The sequence below is a fragment of the Aotus nancymaae genome, unplaced genomic scaffold (assembly GCF_030222135.1).
Source record: "Aotus nancymaae isolate 86718 unplaced genomic scaffold, 86718_ANA_hifiasm-v0.15.2.pri h1tg000003l, whole genome shotgun sequence".
In the NCBI taxonomy this organism is placed as follows: Eukaryota; Metazoa; Chordata; class Mammalia; order Primates; family Aotidae; genus Aotus; species Aotus nancymaae.
Window position 1 is genome coordinate 29,587,295 of NW_026988414.1, and position 12,103 is coordinate 29,599,397.

At 35.8% G+C, this 12,103-nt stretch overlaps 1 pseudogene; it reads left to right on the plus strand.

Annotated features, from left to right (window-relative positions):
- The first annotated feature begins 10,369 nt into the window (after nucleotides 1-10,369).
- LOC110567136 (ADP-ribosylation factor-like protein 2-binding protein) lies at nucleotides 10,370-10,847 on the plus strand (annotated as a pseudogene).
- Nucleotides 10,848-12,103: the final 1,256 nt, after the last annotated feature.

Consider the following 12,103-nt stretch of genomic DNA (forward strand, 5'->3'; position numbering starts at 1 on the left):
CGGTGGACTCCCGGAGCCAGAAAGTCTGAATCAACCTTGTGACACTGGACCCTATGGCCTGATTAACTGACCTTGCAACATTCTGCCATTGTTCCTGCCTCAATTGTTCCTGGCTCAACTGATAAGCCAACTTTGTGACACTGGACCTTGGACTTTGTGACACTCCCCCGCTGGCAACACCCCTGCTAACTTGCAAGAAAACTGCCCTGAACTGCAACTTCTGTAACTTTCCACTGCCTATACTAAACCTATAAAACCAACTCCTCTCCCTCTACCCTCCATTGACTCTCTTTTTTGACTCAGCTCACCCATACCTGGGTGAATAAACAGCCATGTTGCTCACACAAAGCCTGTTTAGGTGGTCTCTTCGTTTAGAGCACACCTAACAGTAATGATTTATTACTATCATTATTATTATTACAAAGATTGAAAAGTTGAAATACAACAGAGTGACTGTTGAAATTGTTGGCTTGGAACACTTGGTGACAATTCAGATTATTAAGGAAAAATCTGGAATCCAGATTCAAAAGTTTTAAGAATAGATAATTCCCTGAAAAATAAGATTATACAACTTTCATGGAATTAAATATTTTGGAAAGAAAATATTTAATTTTTTCATCCTAAAAGAATGAAGAAAGTATCTTTTGTGTATTTGATGTTTTTCACTAATAACAAAAAGGCTCTTTTGATTATTTTTTATCATGCATTATAATTACCTTATGAGTTTATAGAAACAAAATGAAGAATGAAAATGAAGTAGATTAAATTCAAGATAATATGCATTGTGATTTCATAAAAGTAATTATTTGAGAATAACTTCCTTATTTATATTTCAGTACAATTAAAATTATATATAATGGCCAGTTCAGTTACCCTAGACATCTAGAAAAACAAATATGTATATTTCCTACATCCTTTCATGTAGGAAAACAGAAAAAATTCGCAAGCCTTGGTATGTGTTTTAAAATATGTGTATTCTGTTTTCTCAGTTGGGTCCATTATTTTTCCCTTTAGCCTCACATCATACTCATTGTGATGCCACCTGAGTCACTAACAGACTCTTTACAGGTCTCTGTTCACATATTATGAATTTTGAAGGAAACTTAGTTGTTTCTTTTTTATCTGTTTGAGTAAGTGCTGGGATGTGCTTCCCTAGTTTCTCAGCATAGTGTAATTCAGAATGATAGTTGTCCAAAGCTCTCTATATATGTGAATGACTCCACTCTACTCTCCTAATTCAGCATCTAGGGTAATTGGGCATTGTGGTGGAAGGCATAATGAATAAGCATATTTTAATACTCCTTCCTCTTTCCTTTTACTCAGTTCCAAACATGGAGCTACCAATATGGCAGTGTGGCTAAGGGAAGTGACTGGGGAAATGAAAAACACAAATACTGGAAGCACATTGGGTAGAAGAAATCCTCTTCCTTCTCTAGATGAAAAATTAACAATTCTTTTATGCCACTAACTTATACATAATTTAGTACAATTTTTGCTCAGAATTGTTAAAAAGACACAGAGAGAAAAACACAGAAAGAGAAAAACAGAATGAGAGAATAGAAAAGAAAGAAAAAGAAATTATTGTGGGACCAGAGAAGCTATGATTTGTAAAAGGTGCCCAGACACTTCTTAAAGGATTTAGAACTAAAACTTTTTCATCATACTGAAAAGGCAGATATAGTTTGTTAAAAGAGCATTACCTATGGAGTCATTAGACCTGGATCAACTCAACCTTATCACTCTCTAATTGCATAACCTTGAGCAAATCAGCTTTTGTCTTTGAGCATTTGCTTATTTTTTTTTTAATTTGGTAAACTATATTTTATTTTTTTTTCTAAGAATAGTTGTGAGGATCAACTCAGTAGTGTAAGGGATGCTACTGAGACACAGTGTATTCTCTGAAAGCAACTTAGAACATATTTGTACTGGTTATCTCTTACTAGGCAACAAATTACTCTAAAACCTAGTGGTTTAAAAGCAACAATAAATACTATTTCACACAGTAGCTCTGAGTCAGGGATTCAGGAACAGCTAACATGGGTGGTTCTGGCTTGCAGTGTCACAAACAGTTGCAATCAAGTTGTTGGCTGGGACTGGAGACATTTGAAGGTTTGACTGAGACAGGAAGATCTACTTCTAAGATGTCTCATTCACATGAGACAATTTTGTGCTGGTTGCTGTCAGGAAGCCTTGGTTCCTAACCACATGAAACTTACCACTGGACTGTCTAAGCAGTTGCAATAGTCTGAACATTTATATCTCCTTAAAATTCATGTGTTGAAATACTAACCTCCAGGGTGGTGGAATCAAAAGGTGGGGAAATTGGGAGTTGATTAGATCATAAGGGCAGAGCCCTCGTAAGTAGAATTAGTGCTGTTATAAAAGAGAACCTGTAGAGAGCCCTCACATTTTCTGCCCTGTGATGTTACAGCAAAAGACAGCCATCTAAGAGGAAGTGGGCCCTAGGAGACACCAAATCTGCCAGTGCCCTGATCTTGAACTTCCCAACACCTAGAACAGTGAGAAATAAATTTTTGCTATTTATAAGCTACCCAGTCTTTGGTGTTTTGCTATAGTTGCCCAAATAAGTTAAACTAGTATCCTCTTGACATGGCAGCTGGCTTTCCTTAGATTGAGTAATCATGAAAGAGCTAGGCAAAAGAAAGGTACAATGTATTTTTACGACATAGCCTCAGAACTCACACACAATGCATCATTTCCATAATATCTTATGGTTACAAAAGTTAGCCCTATTCAGCAAGAGCATGAATAAATTCTATCCAAATGCATGAATTCTAGGAGGCAAGAATTACTTGGAGGGGACAGAGTGTAGGCATCTTGAAGGCTGCTGACCACAACATTCTTAAAATATCTAAGCTTGGAATTCATAAGTGAGGAGAATTTTAGCTCTATTTTAAGATATATTAATGAAATAAGTTCTTAAGATATGTTAGTCTATATTACTCCATCTGGAGCCCATTTTTAATATCGATTATATTAGAAACATATTTAAACTAGATTTTTTAAATATACTGTGATGAAGTTGTAGGGGTAGATTTTAAAGTAAGCAAAAAGGATCCAGGAATAGGTTACTCTATTACATAGTGAGAGAGAAATTCAAATGCAAAGAATAGTGAAAAACTAAGAAGTGGCGATAGGAGTATTTGTTTGTCCAAAAAAGTTGATCTGAGACACTAGACAAAGTTCTAAATATTACTTAGACCCGAGGTCAAAATGAAGTGATGCTGAAAATTTACAGCATTACTCCAGGCATTCTCCAATTCCCCTGATCAGGAGCAGGATTACTTCCAAAGCATAATGAAAAGTTGAGACTGCAGATGTAATGATATAGCAACACTTGTGGATAGTAGACAAATTCTAGGTCGGGGAAGAGGCAGATTATAAACAACCTAATTTTTACATCATAACACTTCATCTGCTCAATTTCCCAAAATCAGTTCCCTGAGACAATTTATTGAACAGATTTAGAGACCTGATCCATAGGAAATATCAGTGAGAGTGGCTTTGCCACACAGCCTCTTTGAGAAAAAACAAAGAAAGAAAGAAAGATTTCCTTTATTTTCCATAAACACATTCCTTTTGCCACTTTATTTTTATTTTGGCTGCTGTGTTAAACTCTAGAATTAAAATGGGGCAGAATCTCTTTCCTAGGATTGCAAATGAACATTGATACATTGAAAAACACTTCCTAAAAGGTCAGCTAAAGAGTGAATCACATTCTATACCTGGAACGAAGATCATTTTTGTGTCCAGATAAGGATTGGAATGGTAGCTCCACCATTCTTCCATTCTCCAACAATTATTCATTCAAAACCAATTTGTGATAGGTATTTTTCTAAGGGGCTTGACTATAAAACTAAAAAAAAAAAAGACAAATATCTCTTTTTAGGATATCATATTCTAGTCACAGAGACAATAAGACAAGTTAGTGAAGTAGGGTACATGGTAATTATTGCCAAGATAGGAAAAAAAAAACAAAACAATAAAATGGGTCACATGTGGATGAGGATGGTTGAAATTTTAGATGCGGGAGACATCTGAGAAAATGATATTTGAGTAATTACCTGAAAGAAAGGATGGGAGGGAAGGGCCAGGTAGGTTCCTGGAGGAAGAATATTTCAGATAAATTATATGACTCTCAGAGCAGGTATCATCGAGCTCTAATTCCTAGATTCGGATGTCATTCTTGAACAGTGAGTCAACAATAAATAATGTTTTGAATGTAGAATGAATCTGCACAGAGAATAATCTTTTGGAATATATTTCATTTTTAATCGTTTTATTTATTTTGGCAAGTAAGTGATGCCCTCATCAGAATGAAAATTTCCAGTGGAAATTATTCATAGTAAAAGGGAAAAGATATGCATTTGTAGACCAGGGAGATAAGCTGGGGAAAAGTTACAATTAGTAAGAAAGAAATATCATCTATGGGTTGCCTGAGGGATAAATGCAAAAGCTTATCTTTATGTCCTGACAAATTGATCTTATTTCATAAATCTATGTTTTGTAGTCATTTCATCAGGCAAATAGAATTCTTTTTTAACTGAATTGTCCTTTTTTTTTTTATTTTTCTAAGAAACAATTTTACCCTGGGGGCAAAGTCTCACTGTGGATCAGGCAAAACTTCCCACATTCACCTATCTTTCTTCTACATACCTTCTCTCCTGTTCAACACTACTTTTCATCCTCAAGCACTGTCTATATTGGGACACATTTGCAAACGTTATTTTATTTGACTTGTACCACCCATGATAGAATGTGAGTTGCTTCGGGGAAAAGATGATTTATTACACATCTTTAGAGCTCCAGTGTGGAGCACAGCAATTGGGACCTAAGTGGGGAATAGTAAATCGTTGCTGAATGAATCTGATTCTTATCATCCTTTTAATAGCTTAAGAAACTGAGGCACAATGAACTACATACTTTTTCAGAGTTTTCAGGACTGTCAATTGATAGCACTAAAACTAGTAAATGAATATCTTGATACTGAAAAACTGTGTTGTTTGACTGTTTTAAAAATACCAAAAAACAGTGTTGTTTGACTATTGAAAAAAAATGTTGGCCAGGCACTGTGGCTCACACCTATAATCCCAGCACTTTGGAAAGTGGAGGCAGGAGGATCATGAGGTCAGGAGTTCCAGACCACCCTGGCCAGCATGGTGAAATCCTGTCTCTACTAAAAAAACAACATTTAGCTGGCCACAGCGGCTCACACCTGTAGTTCCAGCTATTCAGGAGGTTGAGGCAGGAGAATCACTTGAATCTGGGAGGTGGAGGTTTCAGTGAGCCTAGATGGCGCCACTGCACTTCAGCCTGGATGACAGAATAAGACTCCGTGTCAAAGCCACTTTTTAGGATGAAATGTGTCATTAGATAATTGAGCTTCCAAATAGATTTTAGTGAACTATTAAATAAAATTTGGAATATTTTATAATCTGTCATAAGTATAATTGGAGATAGAAGTGAATAAAACTTAAGGGTCAAAATGTGTCAATGCATATTTCAATGAGAGTTACCATATGTAGAATTAAGATCTGCATGGTATTCAAAAATAAGCTTAAGATTACTTTGTTCTATTTAAAAAACGTGTGAACATTCTTATGACAGTTTCTTATATTTTTTTTTCCTTTTTTTTTGAGACAGAGTTTCGCTCTTGTTACCCAGGCTGGAGTGCAATGGCGCGATCTCGGCTCACCTCAACCTCCGCCTCCTGGGTTCAGGCAATTCTCCTGCCTCAGCCTCCTGAGTAGCTGGGATTACAGGCACGTGCCACCGTGCCCAGCTAATTTTTTGTATTTTTAGTAGAGACGGGGTTTCACCATGTTGACCGGGATGGTCTCGATCTCTTGACCTCGTGATCCACCCGCCTCGGCCTCCCAAAGTGCTGGGATTATGGGCGTGAGCCACCGCGCCCGGCCTGACAGTTTCTTGTATTTTTAAAGTTTCAATGCTCTCATAAGCCTTTGAGGCAATGCCCTTATTCTTAATATCTTGGAGAAAATGGTACATAAACACATCCTACCAAAAGTTTTTTTTAAATGAACAATGAACTGTTTTTTTTCCCCTAATCTTGCATTAATGATGATTTGGGTATGTTGTCTTGAATTTATCCATTTCTCTGATGTTATTCTGTAAAGCATACTATTCTCAGATTTATGAGATTTATATTCGAGTTTTGTTTCTGACTAGCTTTATGTACTGGGAAAGTCATTTCAACACTATCAACTACTTTGATGGCAAAATTAAAATAGGCTCATATTTCCTGAAGAGATAGCAAACATAAGTAGGAATACAATTTATTCGATTTGAATATCTAAAAGAGGATTTTGTGCTAATCTCTGGTAAAAGCGTGTTTGCACTACTATTAGAAATCCATATAGCTTAACATTCAGGTTTGAAACAAGCTTATTCTTTTGAGTCTAGAGAATTCAACTTCAGTGGAAATTTTTCTGAGATGTTTAAGACATCCTTCTACCTGTACTGCCACAAGTCTAAGGTTTGGCAATAACAAATACTATTTTAGTTGGAATTGACAGAACATCTCATTATCATGTGATTATCCCTTTAGCTCATTAATAATAATGGTGATAATTATAATTATAAAATTAACACCTGAAAAGAGCTTTACAAGACATATTATTTTATTTAAAGAAACAAATCAGGAAAGTCAGTATCAGTGTCAATATTTCACCTAGTAATTCAGAATACAGATGCAGATATTCACAATATCATTGATTCTCCTTGACATGGATAGAACTTCAAAAATATCTCTTTGGGGGAATCAGAATGCAGGGAATTATAATGTAGAAACTCACAAAAGAGATATGTTTATATATTATAAAGTCAAATATACACAATATCAATATCCAAAGTCTGGATGCTGCACTAGAGTGAGTTTGGGCAAATGTCTCAACTTCTGTGTTGTAAGAAAGTCAGTTATTAGTGGGGCTGATTTCTTTGCTGGGATTACCAATGGCAACATTTTTCCTTTTCTTATCAAAGAATCTATGATTATGTATACCAAAAATACATCTTAAAATAGCTATATAGCTAGGGAATATATTGTGAGCCTGAATTATGTCCACTGCTAGAGTTTAACCATATATTTAAACTGATGTATTTCAACTGGTGGTGTAGAAGTCTATTTCTACATGGAACTAAAGTATTTTCTGGAAATATTTATCAATGAAAATCCAAAGCACGCACCCATCGATGGCATATGAACTCTTCGGTCATCAGAGGCGAATAATTGTTATGGTTTTTTATGAGAAGTCAGCATAATTTGAAATGAAAAAAGTCATACATTAACCATTCCATGGTACACTGGGAAATCAACATCAAAAAAATGGACTGAAATCTTATATAGGAGACAGATGGGTAAGGTAAAAATTTAATAGAGTTTAGAAATAGCTTCAGAAAGCACCACCAGTCATTAAGTTCAATATACTCAGTTCTTCTTCCAGCATTTTAATAGATTACTGTTTTGATTGAGCATCAAATGAATTAGTTTAGGCTTATAGGCCATTTTTCATGAAAAAAATACATTTAAAAATGTATATTAGTATCATAGAAAAAAAGACCAAACAATGAGAGGCAGAGGTATGAAAACAGACCAAATAATGATATATTAATAACTCTCATGACATGCTCCCTCTAGGACATAAGCTGAGTGAAATAAGGGGTGAGATTACCAGCAATTAATTTTTAAAAAATTAATAAGAGTGTGTTCAACTCTGCTGTTCATTCATCCAATACAGTGGTTCTCAACCAGGCATGATTTAGCTCCTCTGAGGACATTTTGCAATGTCTGCAGACACTGTGCCGTAGTTGAGAAACTCTAATAAAAGAATGCCATAATAATGGGAAAAACATTTTCCTCCCTCCTCATCATACATGGTCTCCCCTACAGCCTGACACTTATATTAAATATCATCCATGTGCTTCCCAAGCCCACTCTTACTCTCTTGACTTTGCTCCCTATCCTTGCCTTTGTAAATTATCCCTTTTATTTAACTTTATTTAAATTAATGCAATTTAAGTTTGTGATTTATTTCTTGCCAGGACTCTAACTGATACAGATCTTCTTGAATTCAGTGCAAAAGGCTTTGGTGCTTAAAGAAAGATAATAAGCAGTGTACAGTAGAGGCAAGGCAACTGCTAGGAAAAAAAGAAAAAGGAAAACAACAACAACAAAACCTCAGGTAATCACTGTTATACCCAGTAAGCCAGTTAGTTCAGGAATCTCAAGACAACTCTTGGAGTAGCATTTGCCACCGCAAGCAACTCCAATGTGTGATAGAGGTGGCATTGCACAGAAGAAAAGACTAGTTGTACTCAAAAAAGGGCCAGTGCTCTTTCTCAGGAATACAACGATGCAAAGTGGCAAGAGAAATTGTTGAGTGCTATGTGGTAACTGCGAAAAGTGTCTGCAGGCACATTTGAGATCATTCCAAAGCATTTTAAAAATAATCTTTAATCTAATTTAACAACTTTGAATATTCTTTACTCATTGTGAGACTCTTCTGCAGCAATCCTTCCTGCTCAATTTCCTTGTGATTCCTTATGATTCATGAATTCATGGATTTATAGATTTATGAATCCATGATTCACCTATTTAATAAATATTTGTTGTTTAACAACTTCAATTTGAGGTGCTACCCATCCTCCTTGGCAATAATGCTTATCTGAAATTCTCCCAAGGTTCTAATCTTGAGGTCACAGTGGCCCTTGAGTATCTCACATTATGATATCTTATTGTCCTTTAGGGAGTATATATTCCAGTCCTTTTTAGGCTACCCTGAGTTGCTGAGGTCCCTGTTGATCTACATCTAAACTCTCCAAAATTATGGTAACCTTCTAAAATAGATGAAAATAATTTTGTCCCTCATTTTCATTTCTATTTTTAGTCTTTTGTAGCATTTATCTTTGTTCAATGCAGGGCAATATAATTAATTATCTAATTTAAAATGAAAGTAAAAAGCCACTGCATTAGATTGTGAGGCTCATAAACACACTAATGAATGAAATGTAATTTATCTCCAGAGATGAGTAATTTCTAAAGTGATGATAACAAGTAAACTCACATACATCATCCAAAAGCTGCATGTTACCACTGAAATCAATTTGGATTTTTTTAAAGTGCCACTTAGAATTTTAGTGTTTAGAAACACCATTTTGCTTTTACTATACACTTTTAAATGTTGCATATGAGTTGATCACCTTGTTGGTAAACATTTATTGAGCATTTACTGTATATCAGCATAAGGCCAAATGGTGTCTGTCATTGAGGACTTGACAATATAATAGATGTGTAATACAAAAAAAGAAAATAACTGTGACAAATGAATATAATAGAGTATTACAGATGAACAACTTAATGGGAAGAGAAATTAATATATACTGAATGGAATATAAGTTGAAGAGGACAATGCTAGATGCAGTTACCATGTGTCAGTACTTCTCTGATTTTAATGAATGTGCATACAAGTCACCTGGAGATTGTGTTAAAATGCACACTCTGATTAAAACATTTTGGGTAATTCTTGAGATTTGTCATTTCTAACATGTTCCGAGGTAATGCCAGTTCTGATTCTGTTTGATAACACCTTGAGCAAGAAGGTTCTAAAACTGACAACCACACTCGATTTTTTACAGTGAAGGAGAGGGAGTTTCAGAGAGACAAATGGCTTGCTCAAAATTATGTAACCAAACTTGGACTGATTTGAATTTTTTAGGTTCCAAAACAACTTACTCAAGTAACCAGTCTTGAATAGTTACTAGGAAGGGTGAGCTAAGTAAGATGAGCTTCACAAGTGATATAACATTTGAATTAGTGAATGGTGAAGGAAAATATAGATGTTTCCAGGTAGTATATAAAGGTAAGTAGGTAATTTAGAGTTGATGTGATTGTAGTAGTGTCCAAAAAGTGAATTGGGTACCACCAGAAATTAAGCTGAAAAGTGTGATCATAAAATTTAGAGGGATACTTAAGAAAACCAAGAAATGTATTTATTTTTTATTAAAATAGGTCATTGAAAGTAATTGAATAACTGTTTAAATGAAACTGACAGATTTTTTTTTTTAGGAAGCTCAATCTGCATGATTGGAATGGGATGAGTATTAATCCTAGAGATATTAGAAAATAATTTCATTATACTGTAGTCATAGAAGCAAAGATATTCTGAAAACAGATTAAAGTATAGCTCAGAGTCCATAACCACTGTCGGCCTGCTGCGGCAGAGTGCAGGCCTGGTTAGTGAGGCCTCCTCCCTGGCTGACCAACGTGCCTCCATGCAGGTTAGGCCGCTAGCCTGCTTGTGTGGGTGTGGAGACAATAGTCACAATTAATACCTTAGAAGAAGAGAGCTTCATACGTTCCTTCTCCTCTGCCTCTGATGCAGAACTTGGTGCTGTGGTTGAGTATTCAGAGGACATTATCATGGATGATGAGTTCCAGGCATTATAGAGAAATTTCATGGGCAAGTACTACTAGGAGTTTGAAGACAAAGAAGAGAATAAACTCAGCTATACGCCTGTTTTTAGTGAATAAATTTATTTGGTAGAAAAGTATATTAAAAGATAGCTTCTGGAGCAGATTCCTGGGTTTAACATGGCAGCTTTTACAACAATGTTACAGCACGGTAAAGATGAAGTGGCTGGTGACATATTCAACATGCTGCTCCCATTTATGGATTTTCTAGCTTTTAAATAAATGTTTTTGAATACAGAGCAGCAAAAGAAGGCCAGGGATAGGACTTACATGATGGTTTAGTGGTGACTTGTTGTGCAAATTATCCTCTAGACCAGCTTCCTAAAACAACCTGTAGCACCAGGTCCTACCTCCAACCAATGAATGGGGATCATTCTGGATGTCACTAACCCATAGGACAATAGTCTCAGCTAGTGATGACAGAAGAATACATCTTGAAAAGACTGACTCTGCTCTGCAACACTTCATTCATGTTACGTATTGATGGATCAAAACCAATATGACTTAACCCTCCAGGACCCATGACTCTTGAAATATCTTCAAGTATTCATTAACCTTGATGCCAAGTAACCCTAGTTCACCTCCCCTCTCCAAGTAGATACCTCTCTTATGTGCCTTTGAGTCAGACTTTTCTGGAGCAAGCCCATGACAAGGATTCCACCTAGAGGACCTCTTCCCCCAGAATACATGTTGGTATGTCAACAGTGTGGAATAACCCACCATCACAAATACACTTTGATTCGGCAGGCTTTGCACAGGTATTTTTGTACACTCACAACTCTTTTTAATATGAATCAGAGTTTCTGTCCTTAAGCCTCAGTAGGGTTTTTGATATTTATCTAGGGTGTTACTCAAGCCAGCTGTCCACCTTGAGATTTCTGAATCTCCCATGACCACAGCTTATCGTGGCTGTAGAAATCAATGAAAACAGCCATACTTTACCCAAAAGCTACATGTGAAAATCAACTTCTAATTTCACCATTTGCCATCCGTATGTCACTGTCTTATGCTGGTTCTGATGAGTCCCACTGTAAATAGAAGTTCTCTTTCAAGCATTATTTTTGAAAAAAATATTTCTGTAGATGAATGCTCAGGCTAACCTAGAGGATATCATGTTGGAATTTCCATGACTATCCACATAGAGATGAAAGTATTATATGCTGTGTGACTTTTTAGTTCTTAGTGCTATGAAGGCAAAAATACTCTTTATGTTTGCATTTACTCCTACTGTACTTGACACCAATGAATGTATGCTTTGTGCTAGAAATATAATAAAAGGTATGCTGTTCTTATAGCATGTTAAATGTGCCTGTGCATACTTGCTGAAAATTCTATGAGTAGATAGTGACTCTGCAATTTCTTCTTCCTGTCCAATTCTCTTTTACTAAGATGACGTTCTGCTGGTTTAGCTCAGCCTGGGTAGGATGTAGTAAACAGCTTTACTAGTTCTCCGTCTGCTTTGGTTTAGTGCAATGTATCATAGAGCATTGCTTACCAGGAAACATGTATATCACATTTCTAGAAAGAAGAAAAAACATAATAGTTCAATTCCCAAAGTGTACCTTTTATTTTTTAAGTAAAAATGAGAATCTG